General features: G+C 43.7%; 1 long non-coding RNA gene across 1 annotated transcript; it reads right to left on the reverse strand.

Annotated features, from left to right (window-relative positions):
• Positions 1-3,783: 3,783 nt before the first annotated feature.
• Positions 3,784-4,807, reverse strand: LOC121275421. The gene is made up of 2 exons (XR_005942418.1): positions 4,592-4,807; positions 3,784-4,329 (listed from the first exon to the last, which is right to left on the reverse strand). It is a non-coding gene; the product is annotated as an uncharacterized LOC121275421 (long non-coding RNA).
• Positions 4,808-17,777: the final 12,970 nt, after the last annotated feature.

Consider the following 17,777-nt stretch of genomic DNA (forward strand, 5'->3'; position numbering starts at 1 on the left):
GACAGTGCCTTGTATCGGCTCTGAAGATGAGTCATACAGACTTGAAACGTTAACTCTGTTTCTCCCTCCACAGATGCTGCCTGACCTGCTGAGTTTTTCCAGCATTTTCTGTTTTTTTTTCAGATTTCCAGCATCTGCAGTATTTTGCTTTTATCTTAGTGTCTTCTACCATGTCTGATGAACTCTAGCCACGGAAAAATAATTTCATAGAATAAAGATACTGTTCTTTTAGGAGATCTTATTGTAGCACATATATGGGAGATTATCAGGGACTGTTTCTCAGTGACAAAACTGAATGCCAACAGATATGGCAATATTCTTTTTGTGTCACTATCCCCAGTGAAATGGTTAACTCTCCATCTGAAAGGTAACCTTCAACTGAATCACTGTAGATATATAGAAATAAATGAATAATGTTTTACAGTGATCTTTGAGAAAATCAACCATAATATTGCTCACTCATCTCTCTACCGACTGAATTTTAAGTGTTTTCATTTATATTCAGTTTCATGGTTTGGTAAGATCTGTTATTATGAAAGCAACTCAGAAGTCAGCAAATGCACCTGAATCCTCAAGAAAGCTTGCTGGTATCAATCATGCGGCACAAATGTCATATGTGCTCAACCCTTGTTTTCCTCCTGGTTACATTCAGATTCATTCTGTTGTTGCGGCACTTAAACTACAAGACCAATTTGATTGAATATAACACCTCCCAAGGTGTTTCACAAGACTGTTATCAAATCTGAGAATTGTTAATGCACAATAGAAAATGGATTTTATCATCTATAAATCATATACATATCCGGAGTGGTTTCTACTACTGTATAGGTCGGATTAAATGCACTAGAACCATAGAAATTGCTTATAAGCCAAAGGTGAGGCTACAGCACTGCTGCTAACCATGTGCACTAATTTTAGTATATAATGCCTTACATCCAATCACAAAACACACATGAATGTACTCCATGTTTATATATTTACTTAACCAACATTAACACCATTCAGTAATCAAGGAAGTAAAGCACTCACAATGACCATACTCTCACACTCATCTTTCTCCCTGGCTGCTTTATCAACAAACAACAACTTGTAATTATATAGTGCTTTTAACATAATGAAAAGTCCCAAGGCACTTTGTAGAAGTGTTACGAAGCAAAATTAGACACCAATCACATAAGGTGATACTAGGGTAGATGGCCATAAACTTGGCCAAGGAGGTCGATTTTAAGAAGGGAAGAGAGGTAAAGAGCCAAGGGGGTTTAGGGAGTGGATTCTAGAGCTTAGGGCTCAAGGCTGCCGATGCAGGTGCAATTTAAACTGGGGACACTCAAGGGGTCAGGATTAGATGAGCATAGGTATCTCAGAGGTTTATGGGGCTGGAGCAGATTACAGAGATGGGGAGGGGCAAGATAGTGGAGGGACTAGAAAACAAGGGAGAGAATTTTAAAATTAAAGCATTGCTTGCCTGGGATGATAGTTAAGACATGGGCAGCAGAGTTTTGGATGATGCCAGGTTTATATAGGGTAGGATGTGGGAGGCTGACCGGGAGTGCATTGGAATAGCCATGTTTACAGGTAACCAGCAAAATTGTTAAAGTGTGCATGCATACATATTGAGATCATATATCTAACATTGATGTCTATTTTGACTATTTTACTTACTAATCAGAAATGCAATTAGCTACCCTTAAATTACTAATTAGCTGTATGTGGCAAGTGTCTAATGTATTGGATGACACTATACTGATACATTCACCCAGCCAGTTTTTTTTGTATATGCTTAGGAATCTGGGTAAGCTAGTCATCAAAGAAAGAATTAATGTGTTGCATTTAAATGGTTACCTGTTGCCAGGGAGATATCTTTGGACTATTGCATGAGGTAATTGGCTTCAACTAAGTGCTCCTACTGGGTTTATTCAACAAGCTGATGCTGCATATTTATGCTGTAAAGTAAGATTCTGATCATCAAGTCAAACTGTAATTTTGCCAGGTTGGTTCCATGGAGGGTAAAATGCCAAAATTATACTTTAACCTACTAGTATCTTTTGTAGTCCCTCTGGTTACACTAGAATTGCCTGCCAAGCTTTAGCACTTAGGTGTATTTCCTAAACCATTGATACATTGGCTAGGTGGATGAGTCACTTCATCTACCAATGTGAACCATGTAGAACCAACTATAGATGAAGCTGGAGCTCTTTGTGATTGTAGGATTCCTACATTACAAAAGTGACCCCTCACCTCCTTCAGGTACCATGCCCTAAGAGGGCACTGCAGATCATGGGCTTACATTGGATTGGTCCATGATTATGCTTGGCAAAGTACTGCAGTCATTTGCTGCTGCTTTCTGCAGTATGGGTGACGAGGAAACTCTCCTGCTCTTACCACCTGCCATCAGGCATATCGGAAGGATTTACAGGTCAATAATCAATCTGTTTGACCACATTATGAACCCACCTTCGGTGACCATCAAATCCTAAGATGGGACTTGAACCTGGAAATTCTGGCCCAGAGATAGGGATGCTACTCCTGAGCCACAAGATCTCCTACATTTTGCAAAGCATAAAGCACTTTGGGACAATATGAGGTCGTGAAAGCTGCTATATTAATGCAGATTCTTTCTTTATTCATTTATTTTCTCAGTGCTCCAGGGGCCTCATGGAATTCTGATGACCTTTTCTCAACAAAGCTATTTCAAAGAAAGCAAAAAGGTTTCACTTAGTAAATGGCTAAGTGGTAGGCAGTGACCATAATATCACCACGGGTAAGTTTGTCAATTTCCTGTCTCCTACCATGCCCCCCTCAAATTGTCTGAATCGTCATCATCAGAAAGTTTGTTTGAGAGTGCAAGTGTTTGGTGAGTGACTGTTTAACAAGTAATATTCTGTCCTTCTGCCTGATTTGTGGGAATCCAGTGAAGATATTTTTGGGTTTGCATTTTCTCTTTTTACAGGTGACAGAGGTTACTGTCTAAAATCCTGACTTGTGGCTCTAGTGCCAAGTCCCCAGAATCCCAGCCAAGAACAGTATAGCCAAGCACATGGGCCTACTTGTTTAGTTACAAAGCGTACTTTTGTGGTCTTAAAGATATGTTATTTGGATAGGCCTGTGAGGAGCTTACAGTGTGGCCTGAAGAGTGTCTGCCATATCTTTGTTGTAAGTTATATTTTTGCACAGCGCTGCACTTAAACCTGTAATTTTGATACACTGACCACAGTGAGACAGAACTGAAATGGTTTTGAGAAGGATTTCAAAGTGAAGAAACACTTTCAACGTCAGGCCTATGGCCAAACTGATATCTCTGCAGATCTCATTCAGTGTGACTTTATACAGGAACGTTCATGCAGAAGAACTATTGCTCAGGCCAGCCTGTACAAACTGCAAGAAGCTGGTAAGTGCTACTATTTTATGATTCATCCCAGCTAGAGTGTTGCTTATTCTAGAGTTTGTGATGTTTCCAGGAAGACTTCTTTGTACCTGCAATCCTGAAGGCTGCATGCTGATTTCAACAAGGACATTGGGTTGCATTTTATTTGCCCTCACTGGGCATGTTCTTGGTGGGAGGGTGGGGTGGGGACATGTAAAATAGGGCGTGTGCCCAGCCCACCACCTTTCCACCCACCCCCGAGCTCACCCCCATAATACCAGGGTGGGAGGGTGCGGGCGGGTGCTGAAATCAGCAACCCACCTGCCATATTTAAATAGACAATCAAGAGTCAATTTAGATTGTTATCAACCCAATTGACCCTGATAATACGCTGCCCCACCACAAAACGTTCAGTAGTGTAAGGGTAAAAACATTGCTTTTATTGAAGCCAAATTATATAAACACGTTGTCACATCTATTTGAACAATTCTTGGAAGGCTGGAAGACCTTTCAGCCATTGGGGACTCATTCCTTGGTGGGTCACCACATGTTAGTAGAAACACATTCAGCCTCAAGTCAATCTGCTGTTAGCTAAATTGTGAAGAATACAGCAGACCATCTTGATCCTGGTGAAATGGTCAGGTGAGTATTGGACTGTGCTAACCGAGTGGTACAGGCAATGGAACCTCTTCAGATTGTCTGCTCCAGTGATGGCTCTTGTTGATGGATGGGTAGCATTGTGCTGCCGTTCGATATTAGTTTGGGGTTTCAGGACTGGAGTCATTACCCAGGTCTTCAGGAGCTGGTTGTTGGGGTACCTCCAGAAGATCAGACGGGGGTGGGAACAGTTGTGGTACCTGGGAGTTGTTTAGAATGTGTTTGAGCTCATACAGAGTACCAGGTGTGCATCTACAGGAAATGGCACCTGTGATCATGAGTTTGAACATTGGGAGTGAAATCCCTTCCTGGAAAAAAAAAGAGAAAAAAAAACAAAACGTTCAGCATGAACAGTCAGGTGGCAGTGGGCAGGCCTATCTCGTTAAAGGGTGGGAAGGAAGGGGGAGTTTTATCTTTAGGGGCTGCCCTCTGCCGATAGAGGGTTGCAGCCTTAAACTATCCACCTCGACAGCCTTAAACCAGGCCCCTATTCCCCTGCCACCACCACCACCACCCCCCCCCACTTACCTGACCTGCCCAAATCCTCCCTGCCCAAGACCCCGGACTTACCTGTTTCCGGGGATCCATGAGACTGCTTCCTCCACCTCTTGGAGTCCTGGTGGCGCCCACTAACGCACACTTGGAACCAGATTGGCCAGCAGCTTCCGAAGGCGGGGCTTCCTCCCATTAAGGGGCAGAAGCCCCAGTCGGCCCTTGTTTAGCCCACCTGCAGCGCGTTCTGGCTGCGGGGTGGGCCGGTTTGGAACGGGTCATCTCCATGCTGACTTTGCTTCCGGGCCCTCCCCCCACCACCCCCGTAACATTCAGCCACTGAAGTAATCAAGGTGTAGAGTCACGGTCCATAGCACAGGTCGGTGAGTCAAAAAAAGAGTATGAGACAAATAAAGATTATCACCCTAGGTTTAAAAGTGTAAAGACTCAGGAAAGAATGAAAAACTGAAGGGGGGGGGGGGGAAGTCTCTCAAGACTGAAGGAGGGAGTGATGACCCTCAGGACTGAGGGAGGGAGGGAAGTCCCTCATAATTGAGGAGAGGGAAGTCCCTCATAATTGAGGAGAGGGAAGTCCCTCATAATTGAGGAGAGGGAAGTCCCTCATAATTGAGGAGAGGGAAGTCCCTCAGGACTGAAAGAGAGTGGTGTGGGGGTTGGGGCTGGGGTGATGTCCAGCAACTCTTTGGCCTTGGGATGAAATGGGCTTGCAGAGGATGCTGCGTGACCATTCTTCATTCCAATACAACGAAGACGCAAGGTGAAAAAAAGGGGGTGCAATGTAGGGTGTTGTAGCTGAGAATAAAAATAGAAAAACTCAAAAAAACAGCAATAAAACACAGACGTCCCTATAAAATAGAGAGACACAAATCATAGTGACGCAGGTAGAGAGAGAGAGAAAATTAATAGAGATAAAATTGGCCTTGGACAGTAGCACAGAAAGGGCAAAAGTAAATAGGTAGCTTACTTTTCTTTTGCTTCAATTGAAAAGATAATTGGGTTAGGTGCAAAATGAATTGCTTATTCAAATTGCACCCTCAGAGATCTTAGAGGGTAGAGGAGAGAGAGGGATTAATTTCTGAAAGCAAACTATTTTTTGTATCATGCCCAAAATAGGTGTTTAGGTGTTAGAAAAATATTTCCAGATGTGTAATTTAGTTCTTGGATGAATATGGGCTTTGTAAAGGATAATGCATATTTGGGGAGATAACAGTCACTTGGCAAGATGGTGGAAAAAGGAAATGCTTTGACAGGAGCTTCAAACCTGGGGGAGAAAGTGACAAAAGTCTCTGAAAGCAGAGTTCCCGAGGTGTGTCACAAAAATAACAAGTGGGCCACTCATGTGAAAAGTCAAATGGGTAAATATGGATTAGGCCAGAGCTTCTAAGATGACAACTAATGTGAGAGTTGCATATGGCCTCCCGAGCTGCAGGAAGGATCAGTCAATGGGCAATTGACAGTGGAAAGCAGATATAGCATTAGCTCAGGATTCCTCATAACAGATCAAAACGTCTGGCCCAGTGGGCACAGGTTTTACCAGAGATAAGGGAATGCAAGACATGATTGAAGCAAGCAACCCACAATTTGACAGATGGAGAAGAGTGAATTATGGAACATTCCATGAGAAATTTTTTTTAGTCTACTGGTAGAGATTGAAGGGTCAGAAGGACAAAAGTGTTATTTGGACCAGGAGAAGAGCAGCAAAGATTTCAGAAATGCCCTCATGGCAGACTTATCCAGATAAATTTTGCCAAGCTGCAGCCTGGCCTGGACTCTTACTCGACAGGAGCATGGATTAGAGAATTGTGTGTGAAGATCAGAGAGCTGGATTCCTGGCACACCTGATTTTCCAGTTTTAAAGGTTGATCTGCCCTCATAAGTGATTGATGTGGATGCAAATTAACCCTATCAAGACAGGACTGATTTGTTGCAGGATATGAAGCAGAAGAGCGGGAAGAAAATAAGATTATGATTGGAGGTGAGGAAAAGGTCTGGGAGATTAACTGGAATACAAGACCAGTCAGGGATATGGTTCATTGGTAAGTTGTTTCAGATCATTCAGAAACTCCTGTTCAGTGGGATTTGTTCTCTTTGTTGAAATAAACCGATAAAGAGAACAGATGGAGGATAAGGCAGATGAATGTGTGGCTGGGAAGATGGTACAGGAGACAGGGCTTTATATTCCTGGGACACTGGGACTGGCTCTGGGGGAGATGGCACCTGTACAAGCCGGATGGGTTGCACCTGAATAGAGCTGAGACTGAGTTCCTTGTGGGGTGTTTTGCTAGTGCTGCTGTGGGGACTTTAAACTAACTCGGCAGGGGTGTGGGAACCAGGGGAGAGTATTAGCAAGGAATACCAAGATGCACAAAATACTGGGAGACACAGATAGCACTAGAATAGAGGACAGTAAATTAATGGGTAGAGTCGGAGTAAGGGAGAACATCATGAAGTCTAATCTGGGTTACTGTGCATGTATGTGAATGCATGAAGTGTAGTAAATAAGATTGGGGAGTTACATGCACTGGTTGAATGAGATGGGAAATATGATGTTGTGGTGATAACAGAGACCTGGCTTAAGGAAGGGCAGGACAGGGTGTTAAATATTCCTGGGTATAAGGTGTTCAGAAAAGATAGGAAAGGAAGAAAAGATGGAGGGGTGGCGGTATTGGTTAAGGAGAGCTTTGCTGTGCTGGAGAAAGAGGATGTCCCAGAGGGTTCAAGGACAGAAACAATTTGGCTAGATCTAAGGAACAACATTGGTCGGTGTAGTCTATAGACTGCTAAATAGTGAGAAGGGTGTAGAGGAACGAATCTGCAGGGAAATTGCAGAGAAATGCAAACATTATAGAGTAATTATGATGGGGGACTTTAATTACCCGATGTAGACTAAGACACTGGCAGTATAAAAGGCGGAAAGGGGCAAGAGTTCCTACATTGTGTTCAGGAGAATTTTCTACAGCAGTATGTGTCCAGTCCAACAAGAAAGGATGCTCGTTCTTGGAAATGAGGTGAGCCCAGTAGATCAAGTGTCAGCGGGGGAACATTTAGGAGACAGTGATCATTGTATCATAAGGTTTAGGATGTCAGTAGAAAAGGACAATGTGCAATCCAGAGTAAGAATAATTAACTGGGGGAGAGCTGATTTCAATGGGGCAACAACAGAGTTGGGCCGGATAGACTGGAATGAAAGGTTGGCGGGAAAATCTGTAGCTGAACAATGGGCTACCTTCAAAGAAGAAATGGTTCAGGCACAGTCAAGGTATATACCCTCAAATGGGAAAGGAAGGGCAAACAAATTCAGAGCTTCCTGGGTGAAAAAAGAGATAGAAATTAAGATAAAGAAGAAAAAGCGTGGTTATGACAGGTGTTAGGTAGAAAATACAATTGAAAACCAAGAGGAATACAGAAGGTTCAGAGGAGAGGTGAGGAAGCAAATAAGGGAAGCAAAGAGGGATTATGAGAAAAGACTGGCAGCCAAGATAAAGGGGAACCCCAAAGTCTTCTTTCGGCACAAAAATAGAAAAAGAGCGGTAAAAGGAGGAGTAGGGCTGATGAGGTACCAAAAAGGGGATTTACACATGGAAGCAGGGAGCATGGTTTCGGTGTTAAGTGAATACTTTGTATCTTTCATTACCAAGGAAGCAGATGCCACTGAAGCCATGATGACAGAGGTGGAAACTCAAAATTGATAAGGAGTAAGGTTGGATAAACTGTCAGGATGTAAAGTTGACAAGGCATCAGGACCGGATGAGATGCATCCACAGATATTGGAGGAAGTGAGTGTGGAATTTGCAGGGGCACTGTCCATAATCTTTCAGTCTTCTCTAGGCTCAGGGGAGGTCCCAGAGGACTGGAGAATAGCAAACAATATGCCCTTGTTCAAAAAAAGGTTGTAAGAATAAGCCCAGCCATTACGGACCAGTCAGTAGTGGGGAAAATTTTAGAAATAATTATTCAGGATAGAATTAGTAATCAAGTGGGAAATATGGGTTGATTAGGAAGAGCTAGCATGGATTTCTAAAAAGGAAATCATGTTTAACTAACTTGTTAGAGTCTTTGGAGAGGTAACAGAGAGGGTTGATGAGGGTAATGCTGTTGATGTGGTGTACATGGACTTTCAAAAGGCATTCAATACATTGCCACAAACAGACTTGTAAGAAAAATTATAGCTCATGGAATAAAAGGGACAGGAGCAACATGGATACAAAATTGGTTGTGTAATAGGAAACAGAGGGTAATAGTCAATGGATATTTTTCGGGCTGGACAAATGTTTGGAGTGGAGTTCCCCCGGGGTTGGTTTGCAACCCTTGGTTTTCCTGATATTTATTAATGATCTAGATCTTGGTGTGCAGGGGACAGTTACAAAGTTTGCAGATGATACGGAACTTGGAAGCATTGTAAACTGTGAGGGGGATGGTGTAGAACTTCAAAAGGACATGGATAAGATGGTGGAGTGGACAGCTAGGTGGCAGATGAAGTTCAATGCAGAGAAGTGTGAGGTGATGGTAGGAAGAACATGGAGAGACAACATAAAATAAGGGGTACAATTCTTAAGGGGGTGCAGATGCAGAGGGACCTGGGTGTATATGTGCATAGATCATTGAAGTTGGCAGGACAGATGGAGAGAGCAGCTAATAGGGGCATGCAGTACAAAAGCGGGGAAATTATATAACACACTCATTAGACCTCAACTGGAGTATTGTGTACAGTTCTGGGTGCCAAATGATAGGAAGGATGTGAACGCATTGGAGAGGGTACGGGAAGAGGTTTACAAGAATGGTTCCAGGGATGAGAAACTTCAGTTATGAAGATATTTTGGAGAGGTTGGGACTGTTCTCCTTGGAGAGGAGAAGGCTAAGGGGAGATTTGATAGAGGTGTTCAAAATCATGAGGGGGCTGGATAGAGTGGATAGGGAGAAACTGTTCCCGCTCGTAAAAGGATTGAGAACGAGAAGGCACAGATTTAAAGTATTTTGCAAAAGAAGCAAATGTGATCTGAGAAAAAACTTTTTCACACAGCGAGTGGTTCGGGTCTGGAATGCACTGCCTGGAAGTGTGGTGGAGGCAGGTTCAATCGAAGCATTCAAGATGGCATTAGGTGGTTATTTGAATGGAAACCGTGTGCAAGAGTACAGGGAAAAGGCAGGAGAATGGCAGGATAATGCTGATTTGGAGAGCCAGTGCAAACAGAATGGACCGAATGGCCTCCTACTGTGCTGTAACAGTTCTGTGATTCTGAGAATGTCATTGGCTTATACCAAGGATCTGTAATAGTGTAATTGTTCTCCCTCACTGGTGCCTTGTAAAAGAACTGGTTTGATCATGTTGGTTCCGCAATATCAGCTTCCTTTTGGAATCCTTCCATCACTTTTATATGATCATCAGGTGATGTTTTAAGTAATAGCAACTGTCGAGTCAATTAAAATTAGATGTAAACCTGAAATAAAACCAGAAAATGCTGGAAATCCTCAGCAGGCCTTGCAGCAGTGTCAGAATGACACTTGATACATGTTTTGCAAGCTTACTTAATAGCTGCAATGTTTCCTTTTGTGTGAAATGCCATACCCATGGAGCCACATTCCTTCTTTATTTCGGTGAATACTTATCATCTATTGGGAGGAATTTAATGCCCTTTCCTGAGGCGCGTTTGGTGGTGAATGGGCATTTCATTGGGCAGGAGGGCAGTTGACTGATTGGCACTGAATATCCAGGCTGCCCCAAAAGGTGATGACACAGGGGTTCCACTGGCTCTCCGGCTGGTGGGCGAGAGCCCTGTCACTACCATTAAATGCCACCCACTGTGTCATGGTGAGCTGACTGCTCTCTCTCTCCATTATTAGTTGTTAGCTCATCTATTTGACTGATCAATACCCTTGCCAATGATCTCCAGTAGCTGGTTCCTTATGATTTAATTTAACTTCAGAAACATTTCTGCCCGGACGAGAGGAAATAGTTTGCAGAGTGCTGAAGTGCAAAATAACTTTTCATGAGTTCAGTCACTTCTACCAGGAAATTCTTTCCTGGTTTGTGAGCTGCTTTCTTTTTACCAAATCATTCTTCTTTCTATTTTTCATTGGTAGTAGCTGAGTTTGTTTTTCTTTTCAGAATGAGATGTAGCAAAATAGATTATGGGGTAGATTTTCATCTTCACAGCCCGCTGATAACCTATAATATGTGTGCGGTCTGCTCCACCAGATCACTGCCAAGGCAGTGAAGATAAAAACAAAATCCATCCCTACCTTTTTAAAAGAAAAGGAATGGGACTGGACAGTTCTGCTCTAATGAGTAGAAAATGTCAGAGGCACCAGTAAAGTGCAGAGAGATGTTGGAGCAGTACAGATAATTCAGTAATGTATTCTTCCCTTTTTAATGACTGTTGTGCTCATCATGATGAAGGCTATTAGTTTTGGGTTAGAGAACACTTTCCATTTTTGGAATCATGCAGACATGATAATTGGTGCCAATTAGCGGCAAAGTTTGTCCCATACCTATTAGGATCTAGATTCCAACTACCATTTCCTGTAACTTCCTTATTTCTAAAAAAGACCTTTGACCCTCCCGTGTGAGCTAGATTTGAACTTGGGTCCCAGAGATGAAAGCTCAATATCCAACCGATTTTACAACTGGTTCCTTTTTAGATTTTTTTTATAGTTTACCTTTGTGGTACAACTAACTTGTACTCTACTACTCTGGCACATAGTTTGCACTTTGCAAATGAAACAGTAAATAATTACCCAGAATTTGCTGTGCTTAGGATAACAAAACCGATAGCAACTTCTGGAGTCTGCACATGCACGGGATAACATGGGAATCTAGAGATGGCTGTCGGTAATTCTTGCTGAATGTGGTGCAACTACATTTGAACAGCATACTAACTTCAGAATTTCTGCTGAACACCCTCCCTAGCCCTGAAAAATTAATTTTATATTTGTGCAATGTCAAATTTCTCCATTATGATAAGAAACACATTTAAAAAAAGTATTTTTTCTCTTTTCAAAAATTTGTTCATTTTCATTTTAATCTCCATTTTAATCCAATAATAACCATTTATTTTTCTCACACAGTAAGTGTTTTGAACTTCCTGGTTTGCCATGTGTGAATACTTGTGACTGGTTGCTTACCTGCTTGCTGACATCATTGCTGCTGCATACCAAGACATCCCCTTGACCTGGTGCCAGATTTAACCCATTATTGGGAAAGGCAAAAGCCACACCAGAGAAATAGCTAGATCTTTGTAGACAATTTTCTATTAGGTTAGTCCCCTTAAGGAACCCCCATGCTTTGCTGCAGACTGCAAAATCTGGGCCAACACAAGCAGCAAATAGTGCATTTTGCTGTGAGTCTGTTGCTCAGTGTTTGGAAGTACTCATACATGTATTTTGAGAATGGGTCTGCGTATTATTTTTTCTCTTATCATTTGCTGATAATCTAGTGTATTTTCAGCAGTTTGTGCTGCATCTGGCACAGAAGGCTGCCACATAATCCAGATGCATATCTGACCAGTCTTCATCATAGGTACAGAGCTACCTGCAGCTCTGGAAGCTTGTGAATCACCAACACCAGTGCTCATCAAACAGAGTGTGCAGAGTTTTCACTAGTTGAGTTCTAGTGGCAGGGCTAGTAACATAGCACTGTGAGACCAGAGAAAGAATTAATGTGCACTGATATCAGTGGAGCTGCTTTCAAAGTGAGTGTTGGATACCAGAAAAATGGTTTCATGTTTGGAGAATCTTAGCACCATGATGGACCAAAGGATAGAAAAAGATCAAAAGATCCAACTCAGAGGTATATATTACCATCCCGAAAGCAGACATATGTGCGGAACCAATAAATGACTACTCTGAAGTCCACGCAGGAGGCAAGGACAACCAAGCTGAAGGTTTCAATATAGTTCTCTGTGATTCAGTGGTAAAGCAATACAGGGATGTCATCTTAAAATGATTTGAATCATATGATCGAGGAGTGAATGGATATTAGAGCTGGATAGCTATAGCTGCAGGAAATCATAGCAAAAAGCTTCTTATGTAGAAAGCATTTAGGATGTATTGTGCCCAGAATGAACAATGAGTCCTTCCCCCTTGATATATGCGCTGGGTAATCCCTGGTCTCTGAAACCAATGAAAATAGCATTTTGATAGCCCCGAAGGTAATTTAGTTTCCGAGGTTTCAGCACTATTGGGGAGACTGGAGTTTTACGGAATAATTTTGACTTTGCCTAATGGTGTAAAGTGGTTGATATTAGATCAACTGCCCATAATACATAGCAGGAGATATGTATACAGGGTGGCTGGTCCAATGTCAGTCATATTACATTATGACTCACAGTCAAATTATAACAATTTTATAAACCTCATAATTGTAAACCTATAGATTTGAGTATAAAAGTTAAGGCTGACAATCCAATGCAATAGTGAGGGAGTGCTGCTGTGTCAGAGGTGATGTCTTTCAGATTGCAGTTCTATAAGTTGAGACTCCCACCTACCCATTCAGATGGATGTAAAAAGATCCCATGGTACAAATTCACAGGAGAGCAGGAAAGTTCTCCCTGGTGTCCAGGCCAATATTTATCTCTCAATCAACATCAGGAAAACAGCTATCGCTTCATTATCACTTTGCTGTTTGTGAGAGCTTGCAGAGTGCGCTTTAATATTCTTTATAGGCTGTCAACCCAGTGCAATAATGAGGGACTGTTGCTCTGTCAGCAGTGCTGTCTTTCAAATTAGATGTTAAACTGAGACCTCCACCTACCCATTCAGATGGATGTGAAAAGATCCCATGATACTAATTCACAGTATGTTGAGCCGGAGGTCTGATTAGGCGCTGGGTTTTGTCCGGGGTTTTCTGGCCCTGTCATGGTAGGATGGGCCACAGGAGATCCGGCGGCCCAGACAAAAGTCCATTTCGGATGGACTGGACGATCCCGGCCATGGATGGGGCCTGAAAATCCCGCCCTTTGTGTCCCATTAGAGAAGGCATTTTGCTGGCTTCCAGCTATATTTCAAAATTGCTGGGTACTATAGTGCTATTTGATATTTCCAGCAAAGACCAATGTGTGCTGTCAGAGGAAAATCTTTATCACTGTCTCAGCTCAAAATATGTAGGGAACATCCAATACCACTCGGTCAACTGTACAAAATTCAGATCATGCTATAAATTGCAACTGTGGAATTTCAGTGGCTTATATTTATTACCTAAGCCTGTCTTAAATTTAGAGAGGTAATGTATATAATATTTATAGTTTTTTGTATGCAACATTACTATGCACACCATATAAAACTTCTGTGAAAAACCTGCAATCTAAAGGGTTGTGACTTTTTTGATGTTGTAACTTTCTGCTCACAACATGGACCTGTGTTATAGTAAGACAACTGCAATTAATAGATATATATCCCCAGGAAAGTTTTTTTTAAATGATGATGGACCTTATAGGTCATGGGTTTTGAGTACTATCATCTTGTTATTTTGAATGTTAAGTTATAGAAGACGAGTCGGCATTCAATCTATATGATCAGCTCAATTCTTTGTTCAGAATTTAAAGAAAGCATTGCATTTATATGGTGCCTGACACAACCACCAGATGTCTCAAAGTGAAGTTTCAAGGTTATTCACTTTGGTAATGTAGGGCATTGTAAAATGATAGCCAATCTTGCACACAACAAGCTCCCACAAACAGCAAAGTGATAATGAAGCGATAGCTGTTTTCCTGTTATTGACCAAGAGATAAATATTGGGCTAGACACCAGGGAGGACTTTCCTGTTCTCCTGTGAATTAGTACCATGGGGTCTTTACACATCCATCTGAATGGTCTCAGCTTAACATCTAATTTGAAAGACAGCACTGCTGACAGAGCAGCACTCCCTCATTATTGCACTGGGCCGTCAGCCTTATACTCAAAGCTATAGTGTTACAATTATGAGGTTTATAAAATTGTTATATTTTGGGACCATGGTTTTAAATTCAGGTTAAATGAAGGGGACCAAATGACCTGTTCTTCAGTCTGCCTGATGGTAATCCTGGATGGTTTGATTGTTAGGAATCAAAGGAAGGTTTGGAAGGTGCAGGGTATTTACGCTTAAGAGTCCACAGAAGTAGTTTCTGAGTAGACTCTGATGTGGGATTTTCCAGCCCTTCTGGTGTCGGGCATCATGGCGAGTGGGGGGGGAGGAGACAATACGGTGAGAAGGACAAAGGTCAGATTCACCAGTTTGTGACCATCCGCCCCACCCGTCAATGGCGGGACCAAGTTTCCCACTGCCGCCAAACCTCGGGAACCTCATTTCAATACTTCAGCATCTCATTACCAGTCCTGCTCACCAGAATCATCGCCCGCATGTCAAATTTACCGCCCACTTCAGCCTGCTTCATGGCTGCACCTGGCGACCTGAACTTTGAGGGGAACTTGGAGGTGAGTGCTCACAATGTTGCGCAGCTCTCGCACATCTGGGGGGCACAGGCAAGTCGCTTTTTCCTGGCTGGCTTTCAGTGGAGACGGGCCAAGGGCTCCAGTGCAGGTCAGGCTGAATTGGGGGAGGTGGGGTTTGTGGGGGCTGCGGGGGGTGTTGTGGGGGCAGCACAGACTGAAGGAAATACTCAAGCACATGCTGGGGGTGGGGTTGGGGGGGGCGGGGGAGGGGGGTGGCGGAGTGGGAGTTGGGGGGGATGGCGGTGGTGGTTGGGGGACAGTGAGGGAAGTGGCCACGCACTTGGAAAAGCTTGTCAAAAGAGAATTCTTCCACAGCTGGGACTGTTCAGCTGCAGCTTCATTGACCTGCTTGGAGTTGGGCCTCTGAAGCTTTTCTGCCCACTCAAAAAGCATGAAAGTGACACCAAATTCTCCAGAACATTTCACCCCTCGGGCACAGGCTGCGAATGAATGTGCATTTTAGGGGGCAGCAGAACAGTTGGCCGACTGGACAAGTTGTAGAATACCCTTCCGATAGGCGGCCATGGCGCAGTCACTGGTGGAGGCGCTTGTCACAGCTCCTTGTAATGTCTTTATTCAGGTTTGGAGCAGCATCCTCATGGTTCAAGCTAACAGACCAGCCTTGCAGTGTGAGTTAGGAGAATGCCAGTGCCTGAGCTGAGAGCACAGTATGCAGTCCTATGGGCAAAGCTGCCGCCATTCGGTCAACTGGAGTGAGGTGGAGGTGGGTGGGGTTTCAGACAGCCAATGAGCCTGCTGCATACTGGCCATCCAAGTAGTGTCCGTCCAGCGCTCTCCTGCATGCGCGAAGGGGCCTTCAGACTTCACCAAGAGAAGTTCTTTAACACCCATGCTAACCCATGAGTCTCTCTCTTTGATCCTGCAGGAGGAGAACATCAGGACCATGGAGACAGGTGATTTAGCGGTATGCCTCGTGGCTTACAGAGAGCAGAGAAGAAGAAGAAGAGAGCGGTGGAGGCACTTGGCTTGCCATAGGGAGGAGCACCTCCCTCAAGATGTCGGGTAGAAGGATCTGCTGTCGCTCTTAGGCACCTCACCAGACCCTGGGTCTACATACAGCGCCTGTCATTCCTGCAGATGACTGAGAACCAGTGTCGCCAAAGACTGCACATGTCTAGGGAACAGGTCGGTCACATCTGCCACCCGCTGCAGGATTTGGCGCCATGGGGACACAGAGGGCATCCACTGCCAGTGGCCATGAAAGTGACCGTGGTGCTCAATTTTTACACCAGTGGCTCCTTTCAGGACTCCACAGGTGACCTGTGTGGGATCTCGCAAACTTCCATGCACAAGTGTATCTAGGAGGTCATGGGTGTCATCTTCACGAAGGCACAGAACTTTGTACATTTCGCCTGGGATCAGGAAAGCCAGGAAGCAAGAGCACTGGGATTTGTGCCGATATCAGGTTTTCCACAGGTGTAGGGTACCATCAACTGTACTCACGTGGCACTTAGATCTCCATGGCAACAAGCAGTCAACTACATCAACTGCAAAGGCTTCCACTTGCTGAATGTTCAGCTGATTTGCGACCACCACAAATGCATCCTACAGGTCTGCGCACAATTCCCAGGGACTGTCCATGACTCCTACATCCTTAACAGGTCTCAGAACCCTGACATCTCCCAGGGTCCACAGAGGCTGCAGGATTGGCTCCTCAGGGACAAGGGCTACCCACGAGGATGTGGTTGATGACAAATGATAAGACGAATTTAAAGATTCATGGCTGCATCTCTATGATATGACCCTGATCACAGACCATAGGCGAGCTTCCTCAGCCAGAAAGGAGTCAAACATTCTCACAGGGTGTGTGAAGATCTATGGAATGTCCTCACTGCATGTAGTCATCATCCTTCTGCAATTGAATGACTATTAGGGCCTCCACTGCATCTCCATGACAGTATGTGCATTGCCATCAGCCACACAGTGGTCAAACATTCATAGATGTCCTCACGGCATCTCATCATCAGCCTCCATGAATCTTGCGGCTATGAGGGCCTCCTGAGAGTGCCTGTGGCTTGGCGACCTTAGACTGCAGTAGAGCGACGGTATAGTGAGGCTCATGCTGTGGCTCGGACTTTGGTGGAACAGACAATAGGCATTTTGAAAATGAGGTTCAGGTGCCTCGACAGATTGAAGGGTAGCTAATGTAACCCCACTATTTAAAAAGGAATGGAGAGAGAAAACAGGGAATTATAGATCAGTCAACCTGACGCCGGTAGTGGGGAAAATTCTAGAGGCCACTATAAAAGATTTAATAGCTGACCACGTGGAAAACAGTGGCAGAATCAGACAGAGTCAGCATGGATTTATGGAAGGGAAATCATGCTTGACAAATCTACTGGAATTTTTCGAGGATGTAACTAGTAGAGTTGATGAGGGGGAGCCAGTGGATGTGGTTTATTTGGACTTTCAGAAGGCTTTCAACAAAGTCCCGTATAAGAGATTGGCGTGTAAAATTAAAGTGCATGGGATTGGGGATAGCATATTGAGATGGATAGACAACTGGTTGGCAGACAGGAAACAAAGAGTATGGATAATAGGGTCTTTTTACGAATAGCAGGCAGTGACTAGTGGGGTACCGCAGGGATTGGTGCTGGGATCCCAGTTATTCACAATCCATATTAATGATTTAGATGAGGGAATTAAATGTAATATCTCCAAATTTGCAGATGACACAAAGCTGGGTGGGAGGGTGAGCTGTGAGAAGGATGCAGAGATGCTTCAGTGTGATTTGGACAAGCTGAGTGAATGGGCAAATGCATGGCAGATGCAGTATAATGTGGATAAATGTGAGGTT

Source organism: Carcharodon carcharias, chromosome 2, assembly GCF_017639515.1.
Source record: "Carcharodon carcharias isolate sCarCar2 chromosome 2, sCarCar2.pri, whole genome shotgun sequence".
NCBI lineage: Eukaryota > Metazoa > Chordata > Chondrichthyes > Lamniformes > Lamnidae > Carcharodon > Carcharodon carcharias.